At 37.7% G+C, this 21,640-nt stretch overlaps 1 protein-coding gene across 8 annotated transcripts in view; it reads left to right on the top strand.

Annotated features, from left to right (window-relative positions):
- Positions 1 to 21,640, top strand: part of ATXN1 (ataxin 1) — a 530,883-nt gene that overhangs the window by 324,842 nt on the left and 184,401 nt on the right. The gene's annotated exons all lie outside the window — the stretch shown is intronic.

Below are 21,640 nucleotides of genomic sequence, written 5' to 3'. Positions count from 1 at the left end.
ACTCAAAAGAAGCATTAAAAAGCAAACAGGAAAGGAAAAAAACCCACATAGTATTCAATAAGGTTAGACTGTTTACATCCCTACATGGGAAGATGATATTTGTAATTCTTAAAAACTGTATTTCTATTAGGGCAGTTAGAAGGAGTACACTTAGAGAGAAGGTGTGGGTATAAGTTGACTTTGATGTGATGATTTAAAAAAAAATTAATTAGTGGTTGAAAAAAAAGGATTGTACTGGGAGAAGGGGAAAGGGGGTGGTTGATGGGGTAAATTATACCACATGAAAAGGTATGAAAGACCTTTTACCGTAGAGGGAAAGAAGGGAGGTAATAATCATTGCTTGAACCTTACTCTCATTGGATTTGGCTCAGAGAGGGAGTAACATGCACACTCAGTTGGGTAGAGAAATATCTTACCCTATAGGATAAGCAGGAGAGGAAAAGGGAAAAAAAGGGGGGGTGTGATAGAAGGAATGGCAGAAGTAGGAGGGGAATGGGGAAAGAAAAGGAAGGGAGACTGTTACAGGGGGAGGGCAGATTGGGGAATGTAGTGGTCAGAAACAAAACACTGGTGAGGAGAGACAGGGTGAAAGGAAAGAGAAAAGTATAAAAAGGAGGAGAAATAGGATGGAGAGAAAGACACAGTCATCATAACTGTGAATAGTGAATGGGATGAACTCTCCCATAAAACAAAAGCAAATAACACAGTGTATTAAAAAAAAAAGAACGCTGGGAATGCTAGGTGGTGCCGTGAATAGAGCACTGTCCCTGGAGTCAGGAGGACCTGAGTTCAAATTTGGCCTCAGACTTGACACACTTGACACACTTACTAGCCATGTGACTTTGGGAAATTCACTTAACCCCAACTGCCCTCCAAAATAAAAAGCAAAAAAAACCCCAACAAAACAAAATAGAACCCTACAATATGTTGTTTACAAGAAACACATTTGAAGCAGAGAGAGACACACAGAATAAAGGTAAAAGGCTGGAGCAGAATATATTATGTTTCGGCTGAAGTTAAAAAAAAAAGCAGGGGTAGCAATCAATCTCAGACAAAGAAAAAGCAAAGAAAGATATAATTAAAAGAGACGAGGAAGGAAATTATTACATCTTGCTAATGGTAACATAGATAAAAAGTTATATCAATACTAAATACATATGTATCAAGTGGTATAACATTTAAATTTTTAGAGGAGAAATTGAGTTACAGACAGCAAAACTATACTAGTGGGGGACTTCAACCTCCCCCTCTCTGAACTAGATAAATATAACCACAAAATAAACAAGAAAGAAGTTAGGGAAGTGAATAGAATTTTAGAAAAGTTAGATATGGTTGACCTCTGGAAAAAATTTCATGGGGATAGAAAGGAATATACCTTTTTCTCAGTGATGCATGGCACCTACGCAAAAATTGACCATGTATTAGGGCATAAAATTCTCACAATCAAATGTAGAAAAGCAGAAATATTAAATGTATCCTTTACAGATCATGATGCAATGAAAATTATATGTAATAAAGGGCCACAGAAAGATAATTTAAAAATTAATTGGAAATGAAATAATCTAATCCTAAAGAATATGTGGATCAAATAATAAATCATAGAAACCATCAATAATTTCATCAAAGAGAATGACAATAATGAGACAACATACCAACATTTATGGGATGCAACCAAAATAACACTTAGAGGGAATTTTATATCTCTAAATGCTTACATGAATAAAATAGAAAAAGAGCGGATCAGTGAATTGGGAATGCAATTTATTTGTTTTTTATTTCAAATGCTTTATTAACTTCTGATTTACATCATTCATTTCCACCAGATTTTGAGTTACAAATTTTCTCCCCACTTTTCCCCTACCCCCCCCCAAATAGCAGTCCCACAGGATATCCCCTCCTCCAATCTGCTCTCTCCCATATTTTCTCCCATACCCCTTTCGATTTTTCCAGTGGATCTCTATGCCCCAGTGACTGTATATCTTATTTCCCAATTACATGTAAAATAGTATTGATAATAGTGTATATATATACACATACATACATATACACACATATGTACACACATATTTGAATATTTGATTTTAAAACTTTGAATTCCAGATTCATTCCCTTCCTCCCTTGTCACCCACCCTTACTGGGAAGATAAGCAGTTCATTATAGGATGTACATGTGTGGCTAATGCAAAACATTAACATAGTAGATATATTTTAAAAAACTGACTATATTTCCCTCCCTCCTATCCCACCTCCCACTTGTTCTATTCTCTACTTTGATCTCATCCCTTTTCAAAAGTGGGTGCTTCCAACTTCCCTCCCCCCCCAGCCTGGCCTCCCTTCCATCATCCCCCCTCTCATCCCCTTCCACCCCTACTCTCCTGTAGGGTGAGATACCCTATTTAGTGTGTATTTCATTCCCTCCTCAAGCCAAATTCAATGGGAATACGGTTGACCCATTCCCTTTTGCCTTCCTATTCTTCCCCTCCATTGTAACCATTTTCTCTTGCCTCTTCTATGTGAGATAGTTTACCCCCATTCTGTCTCTTCCCATCTCCTCTCATTATATTCCTCTCTCACCTCTTAATTTCACCTTTTAAATATCATCCCTTCCTGTTAAATTGGTCCTGTGCCCTCTATCTATGTATACCTGTAAGCATATATACACACATTCACATATGTATTCATATGCCCATATACCCTCATATATAGACATATATATTTCTATTCCCTTCAACTACTGAGAAAAGTTTCATAAGTTACAATTATTGTTTTTCCATGTAGGAATGTTAGTAGTTCAACATTGATAAGTTCCTTATGATTTCTTTTCCCTGTTTACCTTCTCAAGCTTCTCTTGTTTCTTGTATCTGAATGTCAGATTTTCTGTTCAACTCTGGTTTTTTCAGCAAGAATGCTTGAAAGTCCTCTATTCCACTGAATGACCATATTTTCCCCTGAAACATGATACTCAGTTTTGCTGGGTAGGTGATTCTTGGTTTTAATCCCAGCTCCTTTGACCTCTGGAATATCATATTCCAAGCCCTTCGATCCCTCAAGAAGAGAAGCTGCCAGATCCTGGGTTATCCTGATTGTGTTTCCACAATATTCAAATTGTTTCTTCCTGGCTGCTTGTAATATTCTCTCCTTAATCTGGGAATTCCAGAACCTGGCTATAATATTCCTAGGAGTTTTCTTTTTGGGATCTTTTCCAGGAGGTGATGGGAATGCAATTTAAAAAGCTAGAACAAGAAGAAATTTAAAATCTTCAATTAAATACCAAATTAGAAATTCTTAAAATTGAAGCTGGGGTTAATAAAATTGAAAGAAAAGTATTCAACTAATAAATAAAACTAAGCACTGGTTTTATCAAAAAACAAACAAGCAAACAATAAAATAGATAAAACTTTGTTTAATTTGATTTTTAAAAAAGAAGCAAGAGAACCAAATTACCAGTATCAAAAATGAAAAGGGTGAATTCACCAATAATGAAGAGGAAATTAAACCAATTTTTGGGAACTGTTTTGCCCAACTATATGCCAATAAATTTGACATTTTAAGTGAAATGGATGAATATTTACAAATATATAAAATGCCCAGATTAATAGAAAAGGAAATAAAACACCTAACCCCATTTTAGAAAAAGAAATTGAGCAAGCCATCAATGAACTCCCTAAGAAAAATTTATTAGGACCAGATGGATTTACAAGTGAACTCTACCACATATTTAAAGAACAATTAATTCCAATAATACATAAAATATTTTGAAAAAATAGGTGAAGTATTTCTTCCAAAATTATTTTATTACACAGTATGGTGCTAATACCCAAACCAGGAAGAGTCAAAACAGAGGAAGAAAATTATAGACCAAATTTCCTAGGGAATATTGATACAAAAAATTTTTAATAAAATATTAGCAAAGAGATTAGAGCAATTTATCACAAGGATAATACACTATGAACAGGTGGGATTTATACCAAGAATGCAGGGCTTGTTCAATATTAGGAAAACTATTAGCATAATTGACCATATCAATAATAAAACCAAGAGAAATCATATGCTTATCTCAATAGATGCAGAAAAAGCTTTTGAAAAAATACAGCATCCATTCCTATTCAAAAATATACTATAGAGTATAGGGATAAGTGGAGCTTTCCTTAAGATGATAAATAGTATAATGAAGATAAGCTAGAAGCCTTCCCAAAAAAATCAGAGGTGAAACAAGGATGTACATTATTACCACTATTATTCAATATAGTACTAGAAATGTTAGCTTTAGCAATAAAAGAAGAAAAAGAAATCAAAGGAATAAGAGGAGGCAGTGAGGAAGCAAAATCATCACTTTTTGCTGATGATATGATGGTATACTTAGAGGATCCTAGAGAATCGATTAAAAAACTACTTAAAATAATTAACAACTTTATCAAAATTGCAGGATATAAAATAAACCCACATAAATAATCAGCATTTCTATATATTACCAAGAAAGCTCAGCAAGAAAAATTAAAAAGAGAAATTCCATTTAAAATAACTGTAGACAGTATAAAATGTTTGCGAGTCTTCTTGCCAAGACACACCCAGAAATTTTATGTACACAATTACAACACTTTTCAAACAAATAAAGTTAGATCTAAACAAATGGAAAAATATCAATTCCTCATGGATTGGCTGAGCTAATATAATAAAAATTACAATTCTACCTAAATTAATTTATGTATTAAGTGCTATACCAATCAAAGTACCAAAATTTATTTTATAGAGCTAGAAAAAAATCATAACAAAATTCATCTGGAAGAACAAAAGGTCAAGAATATCAAGGGAATTAATGGGAAAAAAATACAAAGGCAGATGGCCTAGCTGTACCAGATCCAAAACTATATTACAAAGCAGCAATCATCAAAACTATTTGGTACTGACCAAAAATAGATTGGCGGACCAGTGGAATAGATTAGGTACAGATGACACAGTAGTAAATGGTTATATCAATCTCCTGTTTGATAAACCCAAAGACTCCTGTTTCTGGGAAAAGAACTTACTATTTCACAAAAACTGCTAGGAAAACTGGAAAATAGTATGGCAGAAACTAGGCATAGACCAATATCTCATACCATATACCAAGATATGATCAAAATGGGTACATGGTTTAGACATAATGGGTGATACCATAAGCAAATTGGGAGAGAGAGTAAGGAATAGATTGCCTCTCAGGTCTATGGAGAAGGGAAGAATTTATGACCAAAAATAGAGGACATTATGAAATGCAAAATGTATAATTTTGATTATATTACATTAAAAAGTTTTTGCACAAACAAGATCAATGCAACCAAAATTAGAGGAAAAGTAGAAAGTTGGGAAACAATTTTTACAGCAGTGTTTTTGATAAAGGCCTCATTTCTCAAATGTGTAGAGAACTGAGTCAGACTTACAATAACACAAGTCATTCCTCAATTGATAAACAGTCAAAGGATATGAACAGGAGGTTTTCAGATGAAGAAATTAAAAGCTGTCTTATAGTCATAGATGCCCTAAATCACTGTTGATTAGAGAAATGCAAATTAAAACAACTCTGAGGTACTACCTCACACTATTAGATTGGCTAATATGACAGAAAAGAAAAATGACAAATGTTGGAGAAGATGTGGAAAAATTGGGACACTAATGCATTGCTGGTGGAGTTGTGAACTGATTGAACCATTCTGGAGGACAATTTGAAACAATGCCCAAAGGTAATCAAACTTGAGCATACACTTTGATCCAGCAATACCACTATTAGGTCTGTTTCCCAAAGAGATCATAAAAAAAGAGAAAAGGACCTACATACACAAAAATATTTATAGTAGTTCTTTTTGTGGTATCAAAGAATTGGATCTTGAGGGGATAACCATCAATTGGGAATGACTGAACCAATTGTGGTATATGAATGTAATGGAATGCTATTCTGCTATGAGAAATGATGAGCATGCAGATTTCAAAAAAATCTGGACTTACATGAACTGATGCTGAGTGGAGTGAGCAATCGTACACAGCAACAGCAACATTGTGCAATGATCAGCTGTGATAGACTTAGCTTTTCTCAGCAATACAATGATCTAAGACAATTCCAAAAGATTCTGTGATGGAAAATGCTATCCACATCTAGAGAAAGAACTATAGAGTCTGAATGAAGATTGAAGCATACTATTTTCACTTTTTTTTGTGTGTGGCTTCCCCCTTTTCTTCTGTTTTCTTCTTTCACAACATGACTAATGTGGAAATGTTTAAAAAAGAAAAGAAACAGGAACTGAGAAAGGTTTAGTGATTTTCCCAGGGTTACATAGCTAGGAAGTGTTTGAAGCAGCATTTGAATTCAAGTCCTCCTGACTCAAGATTCAGCCCTTTATTCCATATAATTCAGAGATGTCTCATGGGGTGGTTGCTACGTGCCTACAAGAATTGTGCCAGATGCTAGGGATACCAAAACAAAAATGAGATAGTTCCTGCCATTAAGAAGCTTACATTTTGCTTTCACTCATCATATAGCTTCCCATTGTCCTTTGGGTTACTTGAACTTTCACTTCTTCAGATACCATGTTTTCTATGACTGGCAGCCATCAATAATCACCAAGAGAACCCTTAGTGTTAAAGGGATGTGTTATGTAATCATGAACAATGTGGAACCATGGGAAGCATTGCATAGTTTCCAAGATTCATTCCTGCTGAATCTCCTCCTACTTGTCAAATCTGTTCCTATACCTTGATCTGTCTGTAATGCTTATCTTTGATATGTATATTTATACACATATGTAAATTTATATACTAATGTACATAAATACAGACTGTGAATGTATATATGTGTACCTATATATGTGTGTAGATATATTTATATGTGTGATCGATTTATGTATACACACATACATATATAATTAGCATATCACTAACACAACAGGTTACCCATCCTGCTACATAATAATATGAATAGTCTGTGGTTTTTGTCAGTTTGGGTGGATGGGCTCCATAGTGAATATTTTGTATTGTTATTCTTTTCCCTGAGTGGACTTGAAGTGTTCATTATAATTAATATAATAATAATGCTCATTATAATTAATACAATGTTATCTTCAAATGAGAGCATTTGGATAGACTTGACTTTGATAGGGAATTCTTTTGTTGAATCTCTCTGTAAAATGTGACACTTATAAACCTGGGACTCATTCCTTAAAAAAATGTTTCCAAATTCCCAGTGCTTCCGAGCTGTAAGCTTTCCTGTATTTGATTAAATTTTGTCAGTTCCCATATATTTAAAAAGAAAGTCCATGATAGGGGAAGAGAAAAGTGACTGTTGTATTTTTAAAAATGTGATATCATAGATACTCATGAAATAATCTTGTTTTTTAAGTTGAGTATAATTTAAATAGTTTTGGGGTACTACTTTGGAAGGTACATTAATTTTTTTCAAGCCACCACATTTCTGTATTGCCATGTATTGTTTTTTTGTTTAGTCTCTTTCAGTTGTGTTTGACTCTTTGTGACCTTGTTTGGGGTTTTCTTGGCAAGGTTACTGGTAGTTTGCTGTTTCCTTCTCTAGCTCATTTTACAGATGAGGAAACTGAGGCAAACAGGGTTAAGTGACTTGCTCAGGGTCACACAGCTAATAAGTGTCTGAGGCCAGATTTGAACACAGGAAGTGGAGGGTGGGGGAGGTCTTCTGAACTTTAGTCCTAGCACTCAATCCACTGCGCCACCTAGCTGCCATTTCCATGTATTCCTTTGTGGCATATATCATATATGTGCCACCAGGATGAACTCATTTAGCAAGTATGTTTTATATACCACAGGTAACAATAACCTTATCTGAGTCTATTTGGTAATAAATAGCTCCAAAGTATGTGCAAAAAGTTAATGCATCACACAAACTAGCTAATTAATTGGCAGTAAATAATTTATGCTCTTGGGAAATTGGGTTCAAAGAAAGTCATGATGATAACTTGAATATTTTTGATTGTGAGATGTTTCTAGAATCAGGCAGTGGTTTAGAATTACCCACCATCAGATTTTAAAAGAACACTTTCACCTCTAGTTGAGCAAGTTTCTTAAGGAAGAGGATTTATTTTATATTATATTATCTTCAAGTTAACTTTTGGTATTCAATCTGCTCCTTTGTTTGATCATTCTTTTACATCATTTATATGATACCCTTTCAAACATCCTGCAGAAAGAAGAGTTTTTCAAAGTTACATACTATAAACTTTCAGATGCCACAATGCAGGCTTAAAGTAATTTTAAAATATTTTTATAAACTGAGCAAGTCAAGAAAGACAGTACAAAGGGCCAAATTCCAGTGAACACCCTCATTACTGAGGAGCCAGGCTTTCTTTGTCAAACTGCACTTTTCTTGGGGGCTTGTGCTGCTCTTTTGGTAAATTTGGAAATTACTAATCTTTCATAATCTTTGTGCATTTTTATGATATTGAGATCATATTTTCCCTTTGTTTCAGTACAGCATCTCCCCAAAACCAGTGTTATTGTATGCCATTACAGTTGAAAAGCCCGTGATGAAAATGTGTATTTGCTCAGAAGAAGAAAAGTAGTTGGTATGTGGTGGCTTAAATAATTATCCCTTCACTCACTGTGGGTAATGTTTCCATCTTCAGAGCTCCTTGTAGACAATAACTCAATCAAAATGAATTGGGGGTATTCTTTTACAAATTCTTATTTTCCACCTTGAACACCTGCCTAGTACACAGCAGGCTTAACTCACAGAGGGTCAAAGCTAGGATTTTAGTAGGAAAGAGATTCAGCTGAAGTTTGGCAATTTGATATAATAGAAAATGCCCTGGAATAGAAATCGGGAAATCTGGCTTCTCATCCTGGTTCTGGCACTGAGGAACCTTGGGTTCCCCATTCATAACATTATCCCTTTATATGTAAAATGAGGGATTTGGACTAGATGAGTTCTAGGACCCTGTCCAGCATTCCATGATTCTATAACAAAGCAATACAGCTCAGATCCAGAGTCTGTTCACTACATTCCTCAGGAGTGGGTTTTTCATAAGATTCATTCACAGTCAGTCTTAAAATGCAGGGTTTTATCCTGTCATAGAAACAGAAGTAAATTACTCCCTAAGAGTTAAAAGATCATCTTTGCCTTCTATCAAAGCACCATGGTATCATTTAGTAAACTACCTTACCTTGCTAATCTGTGGGTATTAATTTTCTTTTTTCATAGGAGAGTAATTTTTAGTAAAAATAACTTTTAATGGATCCAAGTTTGGAGCCCTTTTCAGAATGTGAAATCTGTGACACTTTTGAACTTAATTGGTTCTAAAGTTACTCCAGATTCCCAGAATGTTCCAAGTGATATTTTAGAGGATGTCAAGTGTAGAAGCAAAGGGTTAGCCAGGGGTTTGTCCTGAACTTTCTTCTCGTGCTTTCTTAAGTAAAACTTGCCCTGTCCACAGATGGTATGTTTCTAGAAGGTAGGTTTCTTGTGTGCAGGCCTGGGCCACACCAGGAAGAGACATCCTGAAAGGAAAAAGCAGGCAATATCAGAATTGGTTCATGAAAAAATCTTGACCATCAGCCAGGATGGAATATTTGAAGTATTTTGTCCTGTAGGTAGTAACAATGCTATGTATGGTTGGAAAGTTTATTCATTTTCCTTCCAGAGACAAAATGCTAAAGATACATAATGTACACAGTTAAATGAAGGGCTAGATTTTCTTTTAAAGGGAATATCAGTAGAGAGTCCAAGGTGGTTGCTTTGTATCTATAAAAATTTATGCCATAACTTGATTTCCTCTCCTTTTTTATTTCACTGACTTACATTGCTAGATGTTTGAGAGAAACCTGCCTGGTCACCCTTGGTGGCTATGTTTTCTCTTGTAATCAAATAATTTCATCACTATTTACATCGACATTCATTCCCAAAGTAGGATCTGACTCTAATGCATTCTGTCTGCCTATAAACTCACTGTTTATTGAATAACATAATTTTCATTCTATTTATATTTGGACAATACATGTTCTTGGAATAAAAGAACTGTATGCTGTTACAAATTGAGTCCTCCCAGTGTCTTTGCAGTGTGGGAAGAAGAGGTCAAAAATGCTTTCTCAGGAAGGAATTATCCTGTATTGCTTTTTAGGTTTATAAGAATAAATATCTCTAACATTTATATGTATAATGAATTTTATCTCTTAAGGGGGAAAATACCTGCTCTGAGTGGTAGATTTTGTTTTCTTTTGTTTTTCTCTAGGGAAGGGCAGGATGACAATAAGATAAATATCACTATATCTATATGCACTGTATTATAGCATCTTTTTTTAACCTTGAAAAGTAATAACTGAATTTTTAATCCCAGGGTGGGAGAATTAAACAAATTCACCTCTTGTCACATGGGCACATATAAACACAGAGTGCTTTAGGAAAACCATATGTGCTTGGTTGAATTTGTTACATTTCATCTAGGAACACAGAATCCTAGATTTCAGGTTGGAAGGGAACCCCTATAGGTCACTGAAATTCAGACTCATCATTTTACAGATGAGAAAACTGATTCCTAGAGAGGTTAAATAATATGTCCAGGGTCACAGAGCCTTTAAGTAGCTGAGATACGATTCAATTCCAGATCTTCTTCCTACATCCAAGTCCATTCCCTTATCCTCTAATCTTCCCCACTTGTTCTTACTTCGTGATTTAAAAAACATTGAGTCATCAAGAGCTAAGAGGAAGGAAGGAAAGACTCCTGGCAGAATGTAATAGAAAGACAATTTAATAGTTCTAGTAGCTAAACTTGAAGCTACTATTTCTACTTCTAATAGGGGCAGTTAGTGGGTTAGTAACCCACAGTTAGCTCAGTGGGTAGAGCACTGAGCCTGTAGTCAGGAAGACTTGAGTTCAAATACAGCCCCAGACACTTATTAGCTATGTGACCCTGGGAAAGTCACTTAACTTCTGTTAGCCTTAGTTTTCTCATCTGTACAATGGGGATGATAAGAATAACACCTACCTCCCAGAGTTGTTGTGAGGATCATGGCTTACCTAGCACACAGTAAGAACGATATAAATGTGTTGTGTAAGTGTTATTAAAATGCTAGCTAGTGTTATTGTTGTTATTTAAATTTCTACTCCTCTGCCCTCTCTATCTTTCTTCTCATTGACAGGCTGCCCCAATGCTGACCATCCTCCTTGCTTCCACTAAGCTGTTTTTCTTTGGCAGGGCGGGTTAGTGAGTGGCTCCTTCTGGGAGCTGATGTCAGAGCTCCTTCCTGAACTGGCTGGCAGGGTTTAGCACATACCAGGCACACCCTTTCTCCCCCCCCCCACCCCTTCACCTTCTCCAGATGCCAGGCCTCCCCAAGCACCATGGTAATAGCAACATCAATGAAAGGAGGGGGAAAAAACAACCCTGAACACCCGCAAGTTCTGAAAGGAAAATGCTAATGAACCTCCTATTAGCGGGTGTTTTGAGGTTGCCCAGAAACTCCCCAGGGCTGTTCTAGTCCTTGAGGCAGGATTGCCACATGGGTGGAAATGATGCACCGCTGTGTACTTGAGCAAGGATGAGCTATTTTAAAATCCTGATAGAGAGTAGATGGAAAATTTTGACATTCCGTTTGAAGTTCTGAATGAGTTGGTTTCCAAGCTGCCTTTACCCCCTGTGCACTAATAGCTTCAGGGCCACAGTCCTTTTTTCTATCAGAAACTATGTGGTCACTGACAGATAAAACTAGAACTTGCAGCTCTTTGAAAGTAATGCCCTCCATTTGGGATATTTTATACATTCACATGAAAAAGGCCACAGCAACAACACAGAACCCTGGAAAAACCATTGTCTCCAAGCATTGGTCACTCCAGTACAAATTGAGTTCTGGATGGGAGCCATACTCTGTAACTAAAATTGCCTTTCCCTGATGATACATCTTGAAAGTGGCCCTTCTAGGGGCGGCCAGGTGGCTCAGCGAGTAAGAGCACCAGCTCCAGTGTCGGGATGACCTGGGGATTGAATCCAGGCTCCGACACTTAGCACCACACCCAGAAATAACTGGCCGTGTAACCTTGAGCAAGTTACTTAACCCCGATTGCTCATAAAAAAAAAAGTGGCCCTTCTGCAAACCATATATCACAAGTGTCTCGGTCACCCTAGAGAGACATTATGATGCAAACATTTGGCAAGTTGAGGAGGTTCAATAATCATCATGTTTGAGATGCCTGTTTTGTTGCTTGTTATGTAATCAGTCTTGAAGGAATGAAAACCAAGCTTCAAAGATTTCTCAAGTAACTTCTCCAATCAGTCTGAATGCTTCTACTTTAGTTATGGGGAAACTGAGGCACAAAGCAATAACTCATTCATTTTTTAACAGTACCTCCTTCAGAGCATTATATACTTGAAAATATGAATAAACCATTTCAGATCACCAATTCTTCTTGTTGCTGCAAAATATTCAGTTTACTTTCTGGAAAGATGTTTAACAAAATACAACATCTTTCTCTCAGTTCTGAATTGTGCTAGTAAATTATTGATGAGCTAATTTACTATATAAATTCTTGGCCTGAAAGAACTAGAATATATGTTTTCCCATAATGACTGAAAGTTAAAAGTTATTGTCAAGAAGCCAATGATTCTAGTGCATGATTTAGAAAAAGTAATTTTTCAATTAGAAGAAACCCCTACCCACTTTTTCCTACTAGGTAATGAAGTTTCCTTCTTGAGGCTAAGGTGCAAGTGTTGTTAGGTTTTGGGTTTTTTTTTTACTATTATTTCTATTTTCATAATAATGCTTGTGTTACTTATAAATGGTTTGTACAGCATATCAGTATCTTTACCCGAACATATTATAGTAATCTAAAACACTGATTACATACAGAGGATCATCTACCTCCTACTTTGAGAACTTCCAAAATTAGTTGTTCCTAAATCTTTATTCAGACAGCTAGGTGGTGCAGTGGATAGAGTGCCAGGCCTGGAGTCAAGAAGACCTGAGCTCATATATGCTTCAGTCACTAGCTGTGTGTCCTTGGGCAAGTCATTTCACTCTGTTTGCCTCAGTTTCCCTCTCGGTAAAATGAGTTGAAGAAAGAAATGGCAAACTACAACAGTATCTTTTCCAAGAAAACCACAAATGAGGCCATGAAGAGTAGAATACAATTCAACTGAACCACAGCAACAAATTTTCATTCAAATACCCATATGCAGGGTGCTTCTGCTCTAATCCTCCATCCAGTTTCCTCTTCAAATACTGTTTCTTACTGTCAAGATTTATCATATTAACTCTGTCTGCTCTTGCCTCCCAATTTACCTTCTAGTTCTCAAGGCATCACCCACTTGGCACCATGGCAGTCTTCCTATCATGCTGGCATCACTTGCCAGTCAGGTTAACCTGGGCAGTCAGTTGACTTTTTGGACATTTTTTCATTGATGCTTCACATCAGCAGGGTATAACATCATGCACGTGATTGTCAGGATGCTGATCTCCTACATGCCTAGCAATGTGCAGACCCTCTATGTTGAAAAGTTTTTAAAAGTTTTTATTAAGTTGTTCTTTAATTCATTTTTCTTTTGCTCTCAAGCCTTTGTAGCTTCCAAAGAAATGAAAAGTTGTAATTTCTCCAGGGCTAAAATCCAAGGCTTTGATAGACAGCCCTGATGCCTGGGGCTACTACGTGTTGCTACTGGTTATAAGCATTGTTGAACAAAGAAAACTGGGCACAAAACCCATTCTCTCCCCCTACCATGGCAAGCCCTAGTTTCTCAGTCACCCTTGCCTTTTATTCTTTGTCTTCCAAGAAGAGGGGGTTGTAAGTTTAGTACTTTAGAAAGGGGGATGGCTATATCTGAACAGATTTTTTTTTCTTTCTGGCAACCTTAGCTGCTCCTTTTTCTTCTCATTGTCATTTTTCTGCTTTAAGATTTCTTTTTGGGAAACTTGGTGATAGTGTGTCATTTTTCCCCATGGAAATTTTTTTAAGTAGAGGGAGTAGTAATAGGGGGGGGGGTCTCCAGAATAATGGTGTTGGGCTCACAAATTCAGAGTATGCTGTGTGTCAGCTCACCTCTTTTCTTCTTAAAATCTGTCAGTATCTGAGAGTTTCATCTTTTCAACCCCATTCAGCCTTCACATCAAACTCAAGGGCAGGATATTAAGGTGAGGTGAAAGGTAGCTCCGAGTTAAAGTTTGGAATCAAGTGACAGTCTGTATCTTGGTGCTATCTTCGGAGTTCGTAATCAAGGTTCCACTGCTGATCTATTTCTATGTTCCATTGGTGACGCCATTAACACCTAGCAACGTGCTGGCACACTTCTAAGGATGAGTGAAGGGGACAGACAGAAGAGGACATCAAGAGTCCTCAGGAGGGTCAGAAAGAAGTTAAGAGTTAGACTCTTTCACAAGAGGATTTTCCATTTCCTTAAGTTGGGCAGGGTTCCAGGAAGAGAAGTAGGCATCTTGAGAGTGTCATTTACTGTGGATCATGGCCCATAGAGCCCTACTGGCTGCAATATCATCCCATGGAGAATAACAAAGGCATTCATGTCTATTCTGGGTTTATTAGCTGCTTGTAGAATTCAGTAATGGCCAGGCCAGTCCAGGATGTTACATGATCTCAGAAAATGAGATGGTATCAATTTTTTCTTGTGAACAAGGCTCATGTTTCTGGTTGTTAATCAGCACTGGCATTCAGAGGAAGGGACATGGATAGATGTTTGGGAGGCATCTCGTGGCACAGAGGTCAGGAGTGGGGAGAGCCGAATTACTACAGTTGCTTTTGGCTCCCTTTCCTGTTGACAAGCTTGAGCTGGGAGTAGACCCCTGTAACTGGAGGAGCTGCCGTTCTACCTAGCTCCAGGAATTTCTTCAAATAATGTTATAAAATAAAACTCTTGACTCATATTCTGTCCACGTTTTTTTTTTCTTTTTGCTTCCCCTTTTAATCCCATCCAGCAATAGAATTAACTTATTACTCTGATCTTGGTGTGATTAGAAAGAAATCCTATAGATCAATACCTAAAACTTCCTGGGCTATTTGTCCTTTCACCCTGGGTCTCTGACTGGACATTAAAGCTTCCTTTGGATGTCTCGGGGACATCGTTCTATGTGTGATGTTCTATGTTCTATGGTATATCTCAAGCTGATATTTCTGCAAAGAAAATTCTTAGGAGTGATTCTTAGTGGCTTAGCATAGAGGTGGAAAGTTTTCCGCCGAGGGGAAGGCTAACATTCTCCCCACTCATAACTCTCTGTGTCATGTCAGGATGCTGGATGCAGGGTAATGTCACCAATGAATGGGCTATTGTTCAAAGCAAGTTGGATTCCTGGAGGATGAAGAGCTCTTTTTCCTTATTCTTTCAATTGCAAGAGGGCCTGCAGTTATCTCTGTTTACTATGCATCTTCATTTCTCTGGTACCAGACCAAACTAAAGGAGATAACTTCATGTCCATGCAGTGGAAGCTAGTTAAGGAGAGATGACAAAGAGTAGAGGGAAGAGCTAAAGGAAAAGGAAGGCTTTTTTGCTGCTTTGTTGTTTGGTGTCAGTGGGGATGGAGGGAATCAGAGCTGGTTGCAAATGAGTATTAATAGGATACTCTGGATCGGATAGGTTTCTTAAAAACAAAAATAAAGTTTGCTTCTTTTATTAAGAAGACAGTATGCCCAGGCAGATCTCTCTTCTCAACTGCCTTAAGAGGTTAAATAGTGGCACACACTGTGTGTGGCTGAGGAAACAAACACCTGCTAGCAATGTCTTAAGCTTGTGGGGGTTTTAGATGACTAAAACCTTGGTGATAAATGCTCTTCATTCACTGTGGTAAATGGGTGATGAAGATAGTCCTCCCAAGTCAACATGAATAATAAAAATAATTACAATGCATTCAACTATGGTCTGAATGTAGCCTCGCTTTTCCCAGCTTCTACTGCACTGCCCCCTCCCTCCCTTAAGTACACCAGACTGACTTCATTAGAACAAGTATTTGTTTTGGATTTGATTTAAAACCCTTTGTCATCTCACCAGCCTCACTCAGGATCTTCCCTTTTTGTTCACACCTTCGCCAGATGGACAATGTTTTGAATTGGAAAATTACACTGAATACAATAGGAGCTTTTATCTCTACTCAATTTATTTCTGCTCAAAGACTTCCTGAGACTCATTGCTGATGCCAAAGCAGAAATAGTTAAACACAGGAAGGCATCTTAGCTGAACTTTGAACTTGGAGTTGTGACTTCTAGTCCCATTAACTGCCACTGTGAACAGTCCTCTACCCTACCCTCAACTTTAAGTAATAATTTTCCTTTTATATGCATCATAGGTAGAAAGGTGCTCTGCCTTTCTCTAAGGCTAAAATATGATAGTATTGTTGCAGGTTACTATTGCAATAAGCTCTAAGTAGCTGTCCACATTTTTTTATCGTCATGAAATTTTAAAAATAAATTTTCTGCCTGAGATGGCCCGAACACTGAAATTTATAACTCTTTTTTTGCTATACAGAGATTTTCATTGTGATATAATCCAATGGATTACTGAAATGAAAGTGTATTTCTAGTAGTAGTAGTAGTTATAGTAACAAAAATTACAGTAGTAGTAATTGTAGTAGAAGTAATTGTACTTAGAGTAGTAGAAGTAGTTGTAGTGGTAGTAGTTATAAGTGGTGGTAATTATAGTAGTGTTAATAGTAATAATTACTAGTAGCAGCATCAGCAGTAGTACTAATTATTATTATTAGTGGTGGTGGTGGTGGTGGTGGTAGTAGTAGTAGTAGCGGTAGTAGTAATAGGATTTTTTTTTGGATGTAGAGGACCTATTTTAGCTGCTGTATTGGAAAAAAACATTCCTTCCCAGGTCCCCCCAATTCCTGGGAGGGCTCACAGTATTAACACCAGACGTCATGTGAACACCCAGTCAACTTAGCCCACTACAACACAGAATTCCAGAGCTCCAAGAGATCCAGTCTCCCAAACAGTACAAATCACAAGTGTACTCACCAGGACTAGCAACTTTATTGTTGACAGAGTGCTTTCCTCACAGTGATCCTGTGGGGTAGTTAATGTAAATATTATTCTCATTTTGTATATGAGGAGACTGAGGCTCAGAAAGTTTAAGTGACTGATGAATGTCAGAACAAGGATAGGAACCCATGTCTTCTGATTCAAAATCCATCTAAAATCCAGATTTTCTTTAGAGTGTGTATGGGATTGAGGGGTGGGGGGTGTTGTAGGACTGGGGGGATAGAGAGGAGTGCTGGGAAAAAGAGTTCTGAAAATAAAGGTTTTTGTTTTATTACCAATAGATATTAAAACCTAATCTCAATGGATGCCAAATTCTGTTAATCTAAATATAAATAAGAGCCTAGGGAAAGGGGGGGGTGGCGGGGACATTCCTGGGAGAGAAAAAATAAGGGAAGGCAATGTGTATGCCATGTTTAAAACATAACTGGTCTTTACCTTCAAAGCTACCCCCTTCCACATTTCCCTATTTCTACCAAAGGCACCGCCTCTCTCTCAGGTTTGTGTTATCAGTCTTTATTCTTGACTCCTAACTTTCCTCATTCCACATATCTAGTTAGTTGCCAAAGCTTGCCATTTCTACCTCTATACTATCTCTTATATCTCTGACCCCTTCTTTCTGTGTGTGCATTTACCATCTTAGTTCAAGCCTTCATGAGCTCTTACATAGATTATTATAGTAGTCTCTAAATTAAACTCACTGATTCAAAATTATTCCTCATTCCAGTTATCTTCCCCATATCTGCCATATGGATTTTCCTTAAGAGCAGAACTGACTCTACCATCCCACTACTCAATAAATTCCAGTGACTTCCCATTGCCTCTAGTATAAAATATATGTTCTTCAGAATCTCATTGTCCATTACTTCCCCTCCCATGCTCTTTAATACAAACAAGTTTCACTCTCTTCCTCACATGTCATTCCATCTCCCACAGGCATGCCTTTGCACTATCTAGTCTGAACATCTTTACCTCACCTCTCTTCCTTCAAGACACAGTTCAAGCACCACTTTATGCATGAAACCTTCTTGATTCCTTCCCCAGGCTACACACAACACACACACACACACACACACACACACACACACTCTCTCTCTCTCTCTCTCTCTCTCTCTTTCTTTCTCTCTCTCTCTCTCTCTCTCTCTGTGTCTCTCTCTGTGTCTCTCTGTCTCTCTATCTCTCTCTGTCTCTCTCTCTCTCTCTGTCTCTCTCTCTGTCTCTCCCCTCCTTAGTCCCAACTATTCCTTCTTCCTTCCCCAGCTTGTATTTGATTACTTCATATTTATTCATATTATATGTGTGTATATATGTATACATACACACATATAAATATATGTATATATGCGCTTTGTTCGCCCATTAGAATGTAAATTCTTCAAGATTAGGAATTGCTTCGTTCTTTATTTTTGTACCCCCAGCACCTACCTAGAGCCAGACTGACAGAAGGCCCCTAATAAATGCTGGTTGATGGATTGATTCACTGACTAAAGGCTTGCTAACCCAAGAGAATATACGGTGGTGGCATCTCAAAAAGATGAATAAGGAGAGTCAGAGCCTAAGGAGGAAACATGCATCATTACTGTGTAGCGATGTCTGGATCTGCTTAGAAGGAACTTGAAATCTGTCCTTCGTCTGCCACTGTCGTTCACCAAATTGCTCTTTTCTAGGCACCGGTGCTACCGCTGGGCACTGTGGGTGCTCAGTATAATTGCCTTGACCTACTGAGATTTGAAATGGCCCTGAAATGGACTCTGTTAGGCAGTAATGAGACAGCTCCCAGCTCAAGCTTTTACTGCTTTTCAACAGGGCTCCCCCCACGAATATAAACTCGGTTCCAGGGAGCCTGAGGTGCTGCCTGCGATGTTCCTTTGTCCCTAGTTAGATCTAAGGCTTGTTCACTAAATATGGACTCTGCTTTTTTAACCACACCTCTAAGCATAATTTTGTTTTACTAAAATAGAACTGATTGTTTCATTTGACTAAATTCAAGGCACAGAGAGTGAGAACTTGTGGTTTTACCAGCCCCCTTGGTGGTGCTGGGGGAGCATGTTGTCACTGAAACTTCCTGAAACCTGGTGGGAGGGAGAGGACAGGGTATTTTTCACTATTCACAATTATAACCGAAACCCATGAAGCAGCATTGTGTTCAAATAAAAATGAAAAAAAAAAAAGCTTAAATATGTAGAAAGTCCACTTCTCCAAATAATTATAACTTCACAATTTTTGCTTCTTGTAGCAAAACACACACACACACATACAGAAGGATATTTTGTGTTTTGTTTAACAAGATGGTGACCCCTTGAATTCCTTTACGCTGCTTATCACCTTGTCTGAGGGCAAGGTATCATGTCAGCTTTGGAGATGAAATGTAGTTGAACCAAATATGTTTGGGACCAGTAACCCTGCTGCAGTGAATGGCTGGTGCTCTTATTAGGCACCCTTAAATCAATGAAAAGCAGTTTTGAAGGAACATACTTTCAGCACCCAAAGGCGAGGTCAGACTCTAATGGGACTGCTTTGCTACCCAGCAACATCTGTGAAGGTTTAGACATGCTTATCAGGGCGTCTTACTTGGACAATTATGTAGTCCTCTGATAAAGTAACATACGATAGGAGACTTCGTAGTTCAAAATGCCCAAGTTTGGCAAGGTCTACAATCACAATAAATGGAAAGAAAGATATGGCATGTTTTGGAATTCCTGATTCTGCTTGCTTACTTTAATACTAGATCCTTGCACACAGAATGACTCATTGCATTCTGAACTGAAAGGAAGAAATAGTTTGCTTGTAGAAGTTATGTTTAGTATATATGCTGACGCCCAGTCCAGAGTTCAGGGAGGTACAGGTCAATGAGTAAGTTCAATTTTTCAATTCATTAGGAAACTGTTTAACCTTCAAAGCTTATCTTTATAAGCACATGGGCTAGACAGGGCTTTGCACATCTTGCACCATTACAATAGTGCATATTTTAACATTCTCATTTCTGGCCCTTCACACTCAGGGTATAGATGTCTCACATAAAGGGAAAAGTGTTTTTCCATTTGTTTTGTAAAAGAAAGAAGAAAACAGTCACTTGCTAAGGGTCTACTAAGTGGTACAGTGGATAAAGCACTGGGCTTAGAGTCAGGAAGATCTGAGTTCCAATCCAGCTTCAAACCTTTCCTAACTGGGCAAGTCACTTAACCCTTATTTGCCTCAGTTCCTCTTCTGTAAATGGGGACACACTGGAAAAGGAAATAGCAAACCACTTTAGTATCTTTGCCAAGAAAACCCCCTGGGCTTTTGTCCGTGGGGTCATGTAGAGTCCAACACAATTGAATAACCAAAATACAACAATACACAGGGAACTATATTTAGCAAGCATTTTATGAATATGATTTCATTTGATCCTTGCAACAACCCTAAAAGGTAAATGCTATTATTATTCCCAGTTTATAGTTGATGAAACAGAGGTGGCAAGGTTAAGTGACTGGCCCAGGATCACATAGTTAAAAAGTTGTCTGCCTGATTCCAGGCCCAGGACTCTATGCATTGTGCCACCTAGCTAACTGCTAAAGGGGACAGATGCTTCATTTATGTTATGTCCTGTCATTCCTATATCTTCTTAACATATATTTTCTTTTCCAGATTGAGGTCTCATCACCTCGATTTGACTTTGCGGTTGCTCAATGTGCTTTTCTTTATCACCATAAGCCATAAACCTCTGTATTCATCGAGGAAAGTAATAGTGTCATTAAATTCCCTATGAAAACCTAACTTACCACCTCCTATCCTCTTTTAGAAAACTTTCTGAGTTAAATTAAACCTGAAATGATCGGACTTTTTAAAAAGGCTAATAAATTAAATGGCCTTCTTAACTAAATTAAAGCAGACAGAGTGATCTACCAGAACTCAGAAAGATATTACAGAGATTTATGATGTACTTAAGTATTCTGAGACCCCCGAAATAAAAGGCTTTTGGGGCAGGGCACGTGTTCGAGGTGTAGTGGGGCCCAATTAGTCACCCTTACACCCAGCTCACAGCAAGAGCACTACAAGAACACACACACACATACACATAGATTTAACCATTTTAGGTTTACATAAAACAGAGTGGGAGGAAGATATAAGAGACCTCCTTTCTGTGTGCTCTAATGCTATGTTTGGGTTTGGGTACACTTGTGCACGTATCTAGACTAAGAAAAAGTATTATTCTCTTTTTGGGTGGAGGGGGTTGGAGGTTGCCTTGTAACTAGTATAGGGGCAGAAACAAGAGTCAAAATTTTCTGGGCTTTTTGCCATAGACAATAATTTAAACCCATTTTTTAAAGTGCTACCAAATTTCATCTATTAATTTTTGTCCTTTTCCAATTTCTTCAAAAACTGCTTATTGTTGCAGTGGGGGTCATATCATTATAGGATTTGGAAGTAGGAGGGTCCTTGGAGGTGATTTGACCCCACCCTCCCTCATCTTACAGATGAGGAAAAGGAGGACTAGAGGCATTCATTGATTTTTCCCAAGCTATACACAGAGTTAAGTAGTAGAATCAGTATTTAATCCCAGGTCTTTTGGCTCCATATTCAGTATTCTCCCTCTTACGACCTCTAGTAATAGAGTGTCCTATGGTAAGCAAAGAACAAATAATAATAGATCTCTCTCTCTCTCTCTCTCTCTCTCTCTCTCTCTCTCTCTCTCTCT

Source organism: Petaurus breviceps, unplaced genomic scaffold (genome assembly GCF_028583685.1).
Source record: "Petaurus breviceps papuanus isolate PSGF00001 unplaced genomic scaffold, PetGlider_PUasm1.0 190, whole genome shotgun sequence".
Classification (NCBI taxonomy): Eukaryota; Metazoa; Chordata; class Mammalia; order Diprotodontia; family Petauridae; genus Petaurus; species Petaurus breviceps.
This window is presented reverse-complemented; position numbering and strand designations above follow the sequence as displayed.